The 17,214-nt window shown below is 41.0% G+C and overlaps 1 protein-coding gene and 1 pseudogene across 3 annotated transcripts in view; both read left to right on the plus strand.

Annotated features, from left to right (window-relative positions):
• LOC138751829 (plexin domain-containing protein 2-like) overlaps window positions 1-17,214 on the plus strand; it is a 558,229-nt gene that overhangs the window by 125,963 nt on the left and 415,052 nt on the right. The window lies entirely within an intron of this gene.
• On the plus strand, window positions 3,508-3,607 carry LOC138752130 (U6 spliceosomal RNA; annotated as a pseudogene).

Below are 17,214 nucleotides of genomic sequence, written 5' to 3' on the forward strand. Positions count from 1 at the left end.
TGAAAAGGGATTACCTATAGTTAGGGAAGAAGTTAAAAAGTAGGACCTCTAGGTTGGCAATGTCAGGATTGCTGCCTGTGCCATGTGTGAGTGAGGGTAGAAATAGGAAGTTGTGGAGGATGAATCATGGCTCAGAAGCTGGTGCAAGGGGCAGGGGTTTAGGTTTCTGGATCATTGGTATCTATTTTGGGCCAAGTCAGACCTGTACAAAAGGAATGGGATGCACTTGAACTGGAGGTGGACCAATATCCTGGTGGCCAGGTTTGCAAGAGCTGTTGGGGAGAGTTTAAATTAGTTTGGCAGGGGGGTAGGAATCAGAATGAGAGTACAGAAAGTAGGGAGAAATAAAATGTTAACTGGAAGGAATGGAGGGAACAGAACAAAAATATAAATGGAGGGAGGAAGGTAAAGGTAGTTGGCAACAAAAGGAGTATATGTGGAGGATATTTTAGTATAAGGAGGATGATCATAAGGCATGGATGGCCACATGAAAATACAATATTGTAGCTATCAGTGAAACTTAGTTGCAGGAAGGGCATGTTTAGCAGTTAATATTCCAGGATCCTGTTTTGGATATGATAGAACAGGGGTAAGGGGGGGGGGGGGGGGGTGAGATAAAAGGTGGAGGAGTTGCATTTCTTATTAGAGAGAACATTACAGCAGTGGTGTGGCAGGATGGTTTGGCGGGATTGTCCAGTAAAGCTATTTGGGTAGATTTGTATTATAGACCACCAAATGGGCTGAAGGAATTAGAGGAACAAAGTTGTAAGGAGATTGTGTATATGTGTAATAAACGTAAGGTGGTATTTGAAGGAGATTTCAACTTTCTGAACATTAACTGGGACACCCATACAATGGGTTTGTTAAGTATGTTCAGGAAAGTTTTCTGAATCAATAAGTAGGAGAAAAACCTTAAGAAGGGGCAGTATTGGATTTCCCATGAGGAAATAATGTAGGTCAGATGACAGAGGTTTGTGTTGGGGAACACTTCAGGTCTAGTGATCACAATACTATTAGTTTAAGGCTAGTAATGGAAAAGAATAGAGGTGGGCCAAAGGTTGAGTTTCTTGATTGGAAGAAAACAAATTTCGAGGAGATGAGAAATGATTTGGAGGGTGAGGATTGGGATAAGGCATTTTCAGGCAAGAATGTAGCAGATAAATGGAGGATATTCAAAGGAGAAGTTCTGAGAGCGCAGAGTTGGTCTGTCCCTGTGAGGACTAAAGGAAAGGTTAGAAACTGTAGGAAGCCTTGATTTTCAAAAGATATTGTGTACTTGGTTTGGAGGAAGAGGGATGTGTACAAGTATAAACAGCAAGGAAGGGATGAACTGCTTGAGGAATACAAGGAGAGTTTAAAAACAAATTAAGAAGGAAATTAGAAAGGCTAAAAGGAGATATGAAGCTGCTTTGGCAGGAAAAGTAAAAATAATCCAAAGGGTTTCTATAGGTACATTAAAAGTAAAAGAATAGTGAGGGATAAAATTGGACCCCTTGAAGATGAGGGGGGTAGGCTCTGTGAGAAGCCTGAGGAGATGGGTGAAATTTTAAACATTTTTTTTTCTTCAGTATTCACTAAGGAAAAGAATATTGAGCTAGATGAAGTGAAGAAATATGGTAGGGAGGTCATGGAAAATATAATAATTAATAAGGAGGTAGTGCTGGCTGTACTGAAAAAGATCAAGGTGGATGAATCTCCAGGACCTGACAAAATATTCCCTAGGACCTTGAGGGAGATTAGTGAACAAATAGTGGGGGCATTGACAGAAATATTTAAAATGTCATTGGCCATGGGGGAAATGCTGGAGGACTGGAGGTCCGCTCATGTTGTTTCGCTGTTCAAAAAAAGATCCAAAAGTAGACCAGATAATTATAAGCCTGTAAGTCTGAAGTCAGTGGTGGGTAAATTAATGGAAAGTGTTCTTGGAGATGATGTATATAATTATTTGGAAAGACAGGAATTGATTCGGAGTAGGAAGCATGGTTTTGTACGTGATAGATCATGCCTAACAAATCTTGTAGAGTTTTTCAACGAGGTTACTCAAAAGATTGAGGGGAAGGTGGAGGATGTTGTCTATTTAGACTATAGTAAGGGTTTTGATGAGGTTTCCCATAAGAGGTTAGTAAGAAAGGTGGAAGCATCAGGTATTAATGATGAAGTAGTGAAATGGATTCAACAATGGTTAGATAGGAGATGCCAGTGGAGGCCTGTGTTGAGTGGAGTGCCTCAGGGATTGGTACTGTGTCCATGGCTCTTTGTCATATATATTAATAATCTAGATGATAGGGTGGAAGATTGGATTAGTAAATTTGCAGATGATATAAAGGTTGGTGGTGTTGTGGATAGTAAGATTATCAAAGCTTAAAGGGTGATATAGGACAGTTAGAAGAGTGGACTGAAAGATAGCAGATGGAGTTTAATACTGATAAATGTGAGGTGCTACATTTTGGTAGGACTAATCTAAATAGGACCTACACATTAAATGGTAGATAATTGAGGAGTGCAGTGGAACAAAGGGATTTAGGAGTCATGGTACATAATTCTCTGAAAGTTGAATCCTATGTGGATAGGGAGGTGAAGAAGGCATTTAGTATGTTGGCTTTCATGGAACACAGGAGCTGGAATGTAATGTTAAAGTTGTATCAGGTATTGGTGAGGCCAAATTTGGAATACTGTATGCAGTTTTGGTTGCTGAATTACAGGGAGGATATGAACAGTATAGAGAGGGTACAGTGGAGGTTAATGAGAATGTTGCTGGGGTTTCAGGGTTTGAGTTGCAGGGAAAGGTTGAGTAGGCTGGGACTTTATTCTCTGGAGTGTAGTAGGTAGGTGGGTGATTTGATGGGTATTCATAATTTATAAGGAGGACAGATAGAGTCTCAGTGGAAAAATCCTATCCACATTGAGTGGGGCAGATTCAAACAAGAGGGCATGGATTGAGAGTAAAAGAGGATATGTTCAAGGGCGACATAAAGGGGAAATTTCTTCATGCAGAGGATGGTAGGGGTATGGAATTAACTTATGACAGTTGTGGTAGAAGTGAGATCAATGTTAATATTCAAGGATAGGTTGGATAGGTATATGGATGGGTGAGGTGTGGAGGGTTGTAGGCCAAATGTGGGTCAGTGGGACTAGATGGGAGATGATGTTTGGCTCGGACTAATAGGGTCAAACTGGTTATATATTTAAGGGTTCCAGCACAAATCTGTGAGGTGTTCCTCTGGTCACAGGTTTCCAATTACAAAAGCAATTCCATATCATCACCTTCTGTCAGATATTACCAAGCCAATTTTGTATCCCTTTAGCAACATACCTTGGATAGCATGGGATTTAGCATTTTATATCGGTTTCCCTTGTGGAGCATTTCTAAAAGCTCAACTATAGTCCATGTAGATGGCACAGTCTTCATTTTAAAAAAAAAACAGATTGTTGGAGGAACTTAGTGAATCCGGTGCCATCCATGGAGGGAAATGTACAATTGACGCTTCAGAGTTGAGAAAGGAGTGCTTGCTTTGGCAGCAGCAGTAAAATTGGAATGATACAGAGCAGATTAGCATGGCCCCTGCGCAAGGATGACACGCAAATTCATGGTGTTCCATATTTTTTTAAACTGAGAAAGGGGAGAAAAAACAGGAGAAGAGGGAAAGCATCACTAGGTGATAGGTGGACCAAGGAAGAGTGAAGGGCAAATGGAGTAGTCGAGGTGATGAATTTTCCAAAGATCTGTGCTCTGTCTTCACTCCAGTTGGAGCTCTTGGTTGAGAGCCTTTTCAATTCTCTTTTCCCTTTCCTCACTGACCTGTGTCCTCTGCCTCTTCCATAGCCAGAATTAAACCAAATACAAATTTGAAGATAGCAACTTGGATTCCATCTGGGTTGTGTACAACCCACAGCATGAATTCTCCAATTGATATTAACCTGCCACCCCTCATGTTATCCTTTTCATCCACCAATGCACACCTGTCTTCCTACTCCCCGTTTTCCCCCCCACCGCCCCATCCCAGTCCCTCTTGCACAGTTCATTTTTTCCCCATCCCCAACTACTTCATTTGGCCAACACCCACAAGCCTATCCCCTCTGCCACTGTTCTCGTCGGGCAACCGTGTATGGTTCCACCTTTCTCTTTCCTTCATCAGCTGTCTCTAACTTCATCCTCATCCCCTCCCTGCCCCATTTCCATCTGCTTTTTTTTGTCCTGTTTCCACCTACCACTCCCCTCCCTACCCCTGCAAGCCTAGTTCCATCTGTCTGTTTTCCTTGATGTTACCTTGGTCTACTTGTCATCTACAGGCCACTCCCCTAATTAATACTTCCCATTGTTGCTCCCTCTTCATGTGAAGCAGGGTTTTGACAATAGGATCAACTGGTCGTTTTGCCCCATGGATGCTGCCTGACAGACTGAATTCCACCACCTGCTTGGTTTTTGCTCTAGATTCCACCATCAGTGATGGCCAATTTCTTTATCAATGCATTTTGTTATCTCTGAAAAGTTTAATTAAATTTGCCATGACTATCTTTGATAAATGCCTGGTTTTCTGAGTGTAGATTAATCCTGTCCTTCAAATGTTTTGTAATAATTTTCCTACCGCTGATGTTACTCTTGTAAACTGTAGGAAATGTTTCACAGTGAGAGGGAAGATGGTCACATTTAATTTGATAGATGCTACTTTTGTCAGTCCAGTTATATCCTAGAACTAGATTCACAAGTATTTTACTGGCTCTGGATTTCTTGAATTGTAAATAAAGGATGAATAGGCTGGGACTTTTCTCCTGGCTGAGGGGGGGAGCTTAAAGGTTTGTAAAATGATAAGTGGTATAATCAGATAAAGTGTTTGAATTTTCCCATACAATGTTATAGCACTGTTCGGGCCCTTTGGGCCACAATGTTGTGCCGATCTATATAAACATATTCAACAATCGAAACCTTCCATACCTTACACCCATATCCCTCTAGTTCAGAATCAGAACTTATTCTCATGAATAAGTCACAACATTCACTGTTCGTTCTACAGCAGCATCTTAGTGCAAATGTCCATATTATAATCATCTTATGACATTACTATTAAAATAATAGGAGTGCACAAAAAGTAAGGCAGTGTTTTGGGTTTATTGCATATTCATGAATCTGATGGCCGTGGGGATAAAGCTGTCCTTGTGCCGTTGAGTGCTCGTCTTCAGCCTCCTGTATCTCTTTCAGGATGATAGCAGAGTGAAGAGGGCATGGCCTGGGTGGTGGGGTCTTTGAGCACAGGGGCTGCATTATTAAGACAAAGCCTCTTGTTGATCTCCTCGATGGAGTCGAGATAAATGTTTTCACTGTAAGAAGGAAACGGGAACAACAGTACATGCAATATGGGCATGTGAGAAAGTGGAAAAGTTTTGGGAAGATCTAAACCAGGTATTAAATAAAATCACAAAAAGCAACATACCAAAAAATCCAGAGATCTTTCTTCTAAGTAATATAAGAAGTAAAGAACTTGGACTCGATTTGGATGGAGCATAAAAAAGATTTATTATGATAGCCTTAGCTGCAGCAAAAAAATGTATTATGTCAACCTGGAAATTAGAAGATAGCCTGAGAATACATCAATGGTATATAGAAATGAATAAATGTATTCCATTGGAAAAAAATAACATATAATATGAGTTGCTATTTTTGAGGTGATCCAGAGCTGAGTGGAGACAACAGTCTGTGATGAGTTGCCTGTGATGTCACAGGATGAGTTAACACCCCTTTGGAGTTTTTTCTCTCGACCTTCGTGTTGGCACCTCCATGCCGGAGAGTGATGCAATCAGCCAGAATGCTCACCATGGTGCATCTGTAGAAGTTCTCAAGAGTCTTCGGTGACATACCGAATCTACTCAAACACCTCACAAAGAATAGATGCTGGTGAGTCGCCTTCGTGTTTGCATCGACATGCAGGGTCTAGGACAGATCCCTGGAGGTGTTAACACCCAGGAATTTGAAGTTCTTGACTCGCTCCAATACTGAGCCCTTGATGAAGACTGAGTCATGTTCCCTGACTTTTTCCTGAAGTCCACAATCATCTCCTTGGTTTTGCTAACATTGAGTGCAAGATTGTTGGCATGACACCACTCAAAGAGATCATCTATCTTTCGTCCTGAACACTTCTTCATTGCCACTTATGATTCAGCCGACAACTGTAGAGAACATTGGAATTGTGCCTGGCCACACAGTCGTGGGTGTATAGCGAGTAGAATAGTGGGCTAAGCACACTTTCTTGAGGTATGCCTGTGTTGATGATCAATGAGCAGGATACGTTGCTTCTAATTCATACTGACTGCGGTCTTCTGATAAGGAAGCCATGGATCCAGTTGTGGGGGTGTGGGTGGTGCAGTGACCAAGAGTTTGAAGCTTCTTGATGACCAGCACTGAGGGAATAATGGTGTTGAAGGCTGACCTGTAGTCCATGAAGAGGAGCTATATGCATGAGTTGCTATTTTTTTAATTTTTTAAAAATTTTCACACTATAAACCATATTGACCAAAATGCACATAAACCTTTCCCTCTTGAATATACACAGTGTCATTTTCTCCCCTTTTTCTCCCTTCCCACCCCTCTCCCCACCCACTCAACATTCATCATATATGATACATTAAACCCATTAAACAATGTCATCACACAATGAAAATAAAGAAGAAAATTGTGCCATCTACTTTTACACACTGGTTCAGTTCATTTCGTCTTCTCATTCTGTCATTTTAGGTGGTGGAGGTTCGCGGTAGAACTTCTCTGTTGTGTTCCATGTACGGTTCCCAAATTTGTTCGAATACTGTGATGTTATTTCTTAAATTATATGCAATTAAGATGCCTATCAGATTTTTATCAAACAAGGGAGAAACCAGATTGGACCAGATTAGAGTTAAATAAAATAGGGGAGAAGGCACCTGAACATATACTATACAAGTGGAATGAAAAGCTGGTGCAACAGGGGAATTCACCAGTACTGCACCATCTGTTCAACATTTGGAAGAAGATTCATGTAGAAAGGAAAAAACAAATTATCAACTACCAAAATTAATATTGATGCAAAATCAACAAATCCCTTTCACAATAGATAACCTTTCCTTTAGAGAATGGGAGAGAAAAGGGATCAAAAGAATAGAAAATTGTTTTTCGGGAAATAAATTATTATCTTTTGAACAAATGAAGTGCAAATATGGTATAACTCATGATACAATGTTTGCATACCACCAACTGAAAACCTACATGAAGGACAAACTGGGAAGCAGACTGAGGTTACCAGAAGGAAGCAGTTTTGAATATGTGATTACAGACACAATGATAATTAAAAGATTTATAACAAACATGTACATCAAACTATAAGAGAAAGAGACTGATGAAATAAGCTGTAAACCCAAACAAAAGTGGGAACAAGATCTAAACATAAAGAATGAAACATGGGAAAAGCTATGCTCCGGAACTATGAGAAATACAATAAACACGAGGTTACGCATGATACAATATAATTGTTTACACAGGCCCAAAAGTTAAATAAATCGGACCCATCAGTATCAGATAAATGTTTTCACTGTAAGAAGGAAACGGGAACAACAGTACATGCAATATGGGCATGTGAGAAAGTGGAAAAGTTTTGGGAAGATCTAAACCAGGTATTAAATAAAATCACAAAAAGCAACATACCAAACAATCCAGAGATCTTTCTTCTAAGTAATATAAGAAGTAAAGAACTTGGACTTGATTTGGATGGAGCACAAAAAAAGATTTATTATGATAGCCTTAGCTGCAGCAAAAAAATGTATTATGTCAACCTGGAAATTAGAAGATAGCCTGAGAATACATCAATGGTATATAGAAATGAATAAATGTATTCCATTGGAAAAAAATAACATATAATATGAGTTGCTATTTTTGAGGTGATCCAGAGCTGAGTGGAGACAACAGCTGTTCTTTGTGAGGTGCTCAAGGAGCTATTGCATCTGCTGTGGACTGATTGTGACAATGGGCAAATTGCAGTGGGTCCAGACCTTAGATACATGTTAATTCTGGCCACGACCAGCCTCTCAAAGCATTTCATCCCAGTAGAAGTTAGTGCTACTGACAGTAGTCATTGAGGCAGCTCACACTACTCTTGTGTGCTCCATATGTTTATCTTGCATCTATGTCCCTGTGTAAGATTATTTGACATGTCACTATTGTACCAGCCTCCAATACCACCCAGGCAATGCATTCCAGGCACACAACACACTGTGTAGTTTTATAAAAAAAACCCTGAGTTCTCCCCTAAATATTTCTTCCCTCACCTGAAACCGATATCCTTTGGTATTTGCTACTTTTATGCTAGGGAAAAGATGATGGCTTTCCACCCTGTTTATGATCTCCATTAAGTCACCTATCATCCCTCCTCTATCTGAAAAGCCAAAACTTTGTTAACTTTGCCTCATAAGGCATGTTCTCTGATCCAGACAACACCCTTGTAAATCTCCTCTGCACTCTCTCCAAAGCTTCCACATCCTTCCTGCAATGCAGCCAACAGTGCTGAACCCAATATAGAATAGGAGAATATAAAAATCAGAGGGAATAGATCTAAGATGAGAATGGGGCAGATGCAACACTAACATTTAAAAAAAAACATTTCTGCAGATAAATGGTCAGCAAAGGTTTAGAAAGTTGTGGGCTGGATGCAAGCAAATAGTGTGTGTAGACAACTCGGTCAGCATATTTACATATCACATGTAGTTCGACCAGTCCAGAATGACCTGGTCTCTCCAGGAGCAATCCTTTAAGACCTGTCAGTTGGTGTGGCTACACTCTCAGTCAATCACAGTCATCCTACACTACAATCTGTACATTTACACATTGGTGATAGAATCTGTACTATCACATTCACCCCTTCTTTGAGAACTGACCCCGGGGTAGATGGAGGGCTGTTTAAAAAAAAAGGAAAAAAGAGGTTAGGGGCTTTACTGGTCAGGGGGCCTGACCATCTGGTGTGATCGCCGTGGTGCGGGATTGGGGTCACTGGAGTCGTGTCGGCGGCAGGCTCATCGGGTGCGGCCACTGCTTCGCTCATTTCCCCAACGGCATTGTCGACAGTCTGGCCTGAGCTGGTGGGGTGGTGCTGGTCCCACTGTTCAAGCACATGACCTGGGGAGAAGGAATTGGGGGAGGTTGGGTTGAAAGCACTGCTGCGCCTGATCCGGCTTGGGCTAGGTCCCTTACCGAGACTGTGTCCTCCCGCCCGTCTGGGTACTCAATGTATGCATAATGCGAGTTCGCATGGAGCAGAGTCACTCGGTCAACGAAGGGGTCATTCTTTGAGTACCGGACGTAGCATCGTAAGAGGACTGGCTCAGGTACCGTGATCCACGCCGGTATGGTTATTCCCAATTTGGATTTTCTCAGGAAAGAGAACATCCTTTCATGGGGGGTGGCATTGGTCAAGGTGCATAGGAGGGAGCGGTTGGAGTGTAGGACACTAATGAGCAAGTCCTCTATCATGGCAGGGTCAGAGAGCTGTCAGTATGTTTCGAAGCATCTCACCCAGTGCTTAAAGTCATATGAGGCTGTAGCTGACTGTGGGTCGATGTCGAGGTGTTCCAGATGTAGCATACTCTCCATCCCTTCAAAATTTTTCAGTTAATAAAATTGTAGAGCACGTCGAAAGAACCAAAGACTTGTTGATCCAAACCAAGGCTTTTTATTAACTAAAAGACTAGAGCATATCACATGTAGGTCGGCCAGTATAGAATGACCTGGTCTGACTAGGAGCAATTCTTTAAGACCTGCCAGTAGGTGTGACTACGCTCTCAGCCAATCACAGTCATCCTACACTACAATCTGTACATATACACATTGGTGATAGAATTTGTGCTATCACACATGCAAGCACACCTAGTTTTCTTGGAATATCCAACATTTCCTGGTCAATCCCTTCCAAGGAAATCATTGATATTCTGTTTTACGGTCTAAAGTGGATAACTACACATTTTTCATGTCTTATTTAATCTGGCAGCTTCTTGCCCAGACATTTCCTTTGTTCCCATAAATCCTCTTTCCATCCAGATCACCTTAGTCATGAGTAGTGTTGTATCATGACCAGGTACAGTGACTTTATATTTGTCCACTATTGATAGTAAACTGCTGAAGCAGCTTCAGTGACCTCAGTTCAATTTGGATCTTTGATGGTATCAGTTTAAAGGTTATGCATTCTCCCTATGACTGTGAGTGCTGTACCTAATGCATCTACATTTTTAATATGTCCTGGTTCTCGGGGGAATTAGTTATTGTAACTTATTCCTCATGTAACCATCAGGTGGGAAAATTGAGGGGAATTTGTAGGCATGTTTAGAAAAGTAGATTGCAGGGAGATTGTTTTAAGATGTAGACTTGATTGGCTGAATGGCCTCATGTGGTAAGGCATTACATTACTTAGAATATAAAGAGTGGATTTCTTTTATTAACCAAAACTCAATCTATGCCAGTACATTTCTCACAATTTTGTGTGTTTTCAAGTCAAGTTTATTGCCATCTGATTGTACAAGTAAAATCGAATGTAACAGCATTCTCTGGTCCTTGGTGCAAAACATGCAGACACCTGACCAGACAATAACACACACATATAGACAAGTATTTCATCTATACAAATGAATAAATCAATATTGTTTTGTACATTTGTGAGTCTTGGATAGTTAGTGTGAGCAATTAATTTGGTTATCCAGCATTCTCACTGCTCGTGGGAAGAAGCTGTTGCTCAGCCTCCAGGTACTGGCTATAATACCCCTGTATCTCTCCCTTAATGAGAGCAGCTGAAAGATGCTGCATACAGGGTGGAAGGGGTCCTCATTGATTTTGTGTGCCCTCTTCAGACTGCAATCCTAGTAGATTGTGTCGACTGGGGGTTGGGGGGGGGGGGGAGGGAGACACCAGTGATCTTCCCTCTCACCATTGTGTTCCTGTGGATTGACCTTTGATCCATTTCTCTGGAGCAACTGTACAACCCTGTGATGCAGCCAGCCAGGACACTCTGAATAGAGCTCCGATAGAAGGGTGATATAATGGTGGCCAGTTGCCTTGCCTGCTTCTGTCATCTAAGGAGGTGCAATCGCTGTTGAGCCTTCATGACAAGGGAGATGTTGAGGGTCCATGATTGATCACTGGTTAAGTGAACACCAAGGATCTTGGTGCTCTCCACTCTCATTACTTCAGGGTTATTGATGTGTAGTGGAGAGTGGTTGTTCCTGGTCCTCCTGAAGTCCATGCTCATTTCCTTTGTCTTGTCCACATTGAGACTCGGGTTGTTTACTCACACCATTTCATGAGATTTTCTACCTCTTCTCTATAATGCAACTCATCGATGCTGCCTGATGAGGCCCAACTACTGTTGTGTCATCTGCAAACTTGATGACACTGTTGGAGCTGGATCTGCCAGTGTAGTTGATAGTCAATAGGGCGAATAGGAGTGGGCTGAGCACCAGTATTCATTGCTACTGATCCGGACAGACTGTAGTCTTTATGTTAGGAAGTCCAGGATCCAGTTACAGAGAGGGGTGTTGATGCAAGATATTTGGAAGGATGGTTGAGGAACAGTGGAGACTTTCAAAGAGATTTTTCACAGTGCTCAACATAAGTGTATACCAGTTAAGTGTAAGGATAATAAGGGTGGGGACAGCCTAAGTGTAAGGATAATAAGGGTGGGGACAGCCAGTCTTGGACAACTAAGGATATTAAGGAAGGCATCAAATGAAAAGCTCATGGATTCAAAGCTGTCAAGAGCAGTGGGAAACTAAAAGATTGGGAAATCTTTAAGAAGCAATGTAGAAGCATGAAGTAAGCAATAAAGAAAGGGAAGGTAGATTATGAGAAAAAAGATTAGCACAAAATATAAAAACAGTAAAAGTTTTTCAGTCAATAAAGGTTGGTCGAAAGTGAAGGTTGGGGAAATTGATATTGGGAATTGAGGAAATGGCTCAGGCATTGAATGACTATTTTGTGTTGTTATTTATGATGGAGGACATGTCCAACATGCCAAAGACAGACGTTATGGATGTGATGGGAGTTGAGGACCTGAATGTAATAGCTATCACTAAAGAGGCCACAATTTGAAAGCGTGAGCATGTAAAGATAGATAAATCCTGTGGTCCTGATGGAATGCATCTCAGGGTAATGAAAGAAATGGCAAAAGTTATAGTTGAGCAGGAATGGTAATTTACCAAAATTTTCTGGACTCTGGGCAGGTTCCAGACATCAAATGTCTCACTACTATTCAAAAAAGGATGCAAGCAAAAGGCAGGGAACTATAGGTCAGTAAGTTCTAACATCTGCAGTTGGGAAAATGCTTGAAGCTATTATTAAAGAAGAAACAGTGAGGCATGTGGAGTGAAATGGATCCATCAGGCAGGTGCAGCATGGATTCAAAAAAGGCAGGCTCTGTTTGACAAATTTTCTGGAGTTTGAGGATTTAATGTGTGGTGGATACAGAGGAGCAGATAGATGTTGTTTAATTGGATTTCCAGAAGGCGCTTAATAAGGTGCCACTTAAAAGACTTGTACAGCAAATAAGGATGCATGGAATCGGAGGTGATGTATTAATATGGATTTAGGATTGGTTAACCAATAGAAAACAGTTCGGTTCCAATGGTACTTTTTTGGTTGGCAATCAGTGGTGGGCAGGGTGCCACAGGTGGGCATGCAACTATTCACGGTATACATACACTACACTTTGTCCCCTCTTCCAGACGATTTATCTAAATTTACTGATGACACTAAATATAGTGGAAAAGCAAATTGCGCAGAGGATACGGAGAGTCTGCAGGGAGATATAGATAGATTGATTGAGTTGGCAAATGTGAAATTATCCACTTAGAAAGAAGAATGGAAGATCAGAATATTATTTAAAAGGAAAGCAATTGCAGCATGCTGATGTACAGAAGGGCTTCGGAGTGCTTGTGCATGAATCACAAAAGATTGGCTTGCAGGTGAAGCAGGGTATCAAGAGACAAATGGAATGTTGGGCTTCATTACTAGAGGAATTGAATTTAAGAGCAAGGAGGTTATGTTGCAGATTTACAAAGTACTGCTGAGATTGCATCTGGAGTACTGCATGCATTTCTGGTCACCTTCCTTGAGGAAGGATGTATTGGCTTTCGAACTGGTGTAGAGGAGATTCACCACATTGATTCCAGGGATGAAGGGGTTGGCCTATGAGGACAGACTGAGTTGTCTGGCAGAGTACTTTCTGGAATTTAGAAGAATGAGAGAGGATTTTATAGAAACATAAAATTATAAAAGACATAAAATTGAGGCAGGTAAGTTGTTTCCAGTGGTAGAGGAGAGCAGAACTACGGGATATAGTTTCAAGATTCAGAAAAGAGATGAGGAGGGCCCGCTTTTCCCAGAGGCTGATGAATCAATGGAATTTTTGCCCATTGAGGCAGTGGAAGCAACTACAGTAAATATATTTAAGACCAGGTTGATAGATTTCTACATAGTAAGGGATACAGGGAAAAAGCAGGTAGGTGGAGACGAGTTGATCATCAGATCAGGCGTGATCATGTTGAATGGCAGAGAAGGTTTGATGGGTTCTCATGGAGTTGAAATTATTGGTATTGATTCCAAAGCAATGTTTCTGAATTTGTAATGAGGTGGTAATTGAGGAGGTGCAGTTCTATAGTCAACCCCATACACTTCAGAAATTAAATTTTGTTGGTAAGTGCATATATTATCATGCTTAATGCCCAGACTGAGGAAGCTGTTTTATGTATTTTGGTGAGCATGTGGCAGCCTGCAATTGCAGAGATCGGGCCGGCAGATCGTGTAGCAGCAGACGCAGACAGAGATTACTAAAGCGACTCCCAGGACAACGAAATGGCGTTGGTGAAGCTTCTCAGCTAACTCAGCAGAAACAGGTTGGGGAAGAAGGGCATTCGTATGCATGGACATTCCCACCCAGTATTGTTATTCACATGGATGACTCAGTCAATCAGCAAAAAAAGGGCAGGAACTTGAACCAGCCCTAATAAAGGAGCGAGTTTGACCTGTGTGTGTGAGTGTGTGTGTGTTTCTAGTTGTCAGCTTCAAGCAACTCATCAGGTCATTCATTCAAGTCATTGAAAAAGCCCCTTGTTGCTCTTTGCAAGATTTTGAGCTGTGGCATAAATCAAATAGCTGCAGATGTTGGAAATCTGAAATAAAAACAGCAGGTCAGGTAGTATTTGTGGAGAGAGAAAAACAGATGTAACATTTTGGATCAGTGATTTTAAAAACCAGAAAAATAATCAAATCTGTTTGGTTCACAGGAAAGGAAATGGTGGTGCGGTGGTGAGGGCAGTGGAGAAAACAGTACTTTTTTTTGTAATGTATTGTGCAGATTACAAGAGACTAAATGATGAAAAGTACAGTCGTGCTGTGGAGAGGAAGTGGTGAAAGCAAAACATATTAATTAAATCTGATGATAAGAGGTGATGACTGAGAGCAGAGGAATGAGAATGAGGGAAAATGCCACAGCAGTGATTTGCAAACCACTTGAGTTGCAGGAAATTTGCTCTTTTAAATGGATTGCAACAGTTAACACCATTTCTTCACGTCTAAAGAAAAGTGGGTTCAATACTGATCTCAGATGTTCTCCTTGTAGAGTTTGCATGTTCTTTCTGTGACCATGTTGTTTTCTTCAGAATATTCCTGTTTACACTTAGCTCCAAAACACATGCTAGTAGGTTAATTAGCCATTCTAACTCACCTTTAATATAAGAAAGATAAAATGCAAGTTGATGGGGATATGTAAGAATGACACACGGATGGGGAGCAAAAGGAAAAGGATTGTATATTTGAGGCTCATCCTATTTCCCAATAAGTTAAGAAAATGTTTATTATATCTGAACTACTTTAGCTGCTTTATCAATGAAAATGATCTCTGGAGTTGTCACTCTTGCTGAATCAAGCTGGCAACATTTCTGTCACTGAATGTGCCAAGCAGTCTGCTTCCTTTACTAGACAGTGCCCAGGGCTTATTCCCTCACTAATTGCAAAGAACCCACGACATGGATGCACTTTTCCAGAATTTGACAACACATGCCACAGAGTTTTATGACCATAATTAAAGCCACGGCCTGATACTTGAGTTTGTTTAATTCTGTCGTGTTCGGGAACTGAAATCTAATTTTGAGGATAGACATTGTACTTTTTTGGAGAGTTAAGACTATTATCGAGAATAGCACTTCATTAGAATCTGACAACACAGAGGAAACACTTTGACTTCGAACGACTTCAGCAACTTAAATGTGTAATGATTAATCCCATTTTCCCCCAAGGCAAATGCTATTATTTAATATCGTGTTATGTGACTGGGCAACTTCAAGATGTATTTTGTAGATCAGTTACCTGAACTGTGGATGTGTGTGTTTTAACTTAACTTTTAACTTGTCATATAATTAAATGAGTCAGTCTGCCATATAATTATTTTCTATGCACGAGTCTGAGAGGATAGCTTAGCATTGCAGTGAAGTGGTGCTGCAAGACCAAACACTGAATCCGTTTCTAATTAAGAAGCACAATGAGGATGAATCATGAAACATCATTTGGTGACTGGTTGTCACAGGGAGAGGTTACCAGACTGGCAGAGGAAAGGATTCAAGGATGTATACATCTCCCAGGCCTAAGAGCTCAAAGTGGAGCATGTGTAAGAGCTTGCTACGCCATTGCTCAAGATCATGGCTGTTCTACCTCAGTATCAATTTCCAGCACCTTCGCTATATGACTCAGTCCCCAGAATTCTATTGATCTCGCTTTTAAATTCTCTGTCTAAACTTCCACACATCCCTCTGAGTGAAGAATTTATTCGTCATCAAGGACCTAAATCTCAAGCAGCTGATTTCTTACAATCTTTTTTCCTTGAACAGGCCAAACAAACCTATGTCTTTATAAAATATCTACTCCTGGCAGATACGTTCCTATATTAAAAAGGGAAATTATCTCAGTGTATCTAGTCTGTCAAGCCCTGCAAGATTTTGATGAGCCATCTTATACATCCCAGTTTTAAGTTTCTCCATTAAATGCTTCTCCCCGCCCCCCCCCCCCCCCCCACACCCCCAACCTTCAACACATGCCTGCTTGTGTATGTTACGCCTTTATTCTGTGGGAAAGATTTGGTCTGTCCACCCTGTCAATACCTCTCCCTCAGTCTCCTCTATCTCCAGAGATATCATCCCAGGTTTGCACAATTTCTCCCATAACCCATTGCCCCCTAAACCAGGCAACATCTTGGTAAGCCTCTTCTGTTCGTTTTCCCAAGACCACATCCTTCCTGTAATGTGATGACCAGAATTGCAGACAGTATTGCATGTGCAACCTAACTAAAGTTTTATATTGCTGATTTTCTGTCCAAAATTAAATACCTTTCCATTTCAGTGTATTACTCCCACTTCTGTGCTTTTCAACCATATTGGCCAACCTCCTGCATGGGATTTTTTATTGAAAAGCTTTTGAAAATCTAAATACTCCACATCCACTCCATTTCCTTATCTATTCTACTCTTCACATCCTCACAGAAAGACAGCATATGTCAAAAATGATTTATATTTCATAATCCCTATTTAATCATCTTATTGTTTTCAAAGAGTTCTATGTTTTTATTATAGATTCCAGCATTTTCTCTAAAGCTAATGTTAAACTGACAGACTGATACAGTATTCCTCGTTTTCCCTCGAGCTCCGTTCCTAAACAGAGGGTCACATTTGCTGCTTTCAAAACCACATGATCAATTCCAGATCTATAGAGGACAACCTGAGCAACAGTAATCTCTAAAACCACCTCCTCAAAGCTCAGGGATGTAAATCGGGGGATTTATTAGATTTGTAGCTTTCCACCTCCCCTAATGCTATTCTCTTTGCTAACAGTTAATTGATTTCCTCATTCTTGCAAAATATTTGATTTTCTAATAAGTCCATCAGTATTTGTTTTTTTTTTCTCACTTATTAAAGCAGACGCAATTTTGCTGATTGAGAACCTGGCGTTTGCGCGTAGGAGCCTGTGAATAAGGTGGAAGGAGGGCACCACCCTACAAACGATCCATTACCTGCCCACCACCCTGTATCCCAGTTGTAGAAGGCTTGTCCTTCCCACATTGGCTGATTTTTTTTTAAGCCATCTCGAAGGACACACATGGAAGCAGGTTGTCCTCGATTCCACAGGGCAGTCGCAGAGAAAGCAATATAATTTGTGAATTTGGAAAATGT

This window comes from Narcine bancroftii, chromosome 1 (assembly GCF_036971445.1).
Source record: "Narcine bancroftii isolate sNarBan1 chromosome 1, sNarBan1.hap1, whole genome shotgun sequence".
NCBI lineage: Eukaryota > Metazoa > Chordata > Chondrichthyes > Torpediniformes > Narcinidae > Narcine > Narcine bancroftii.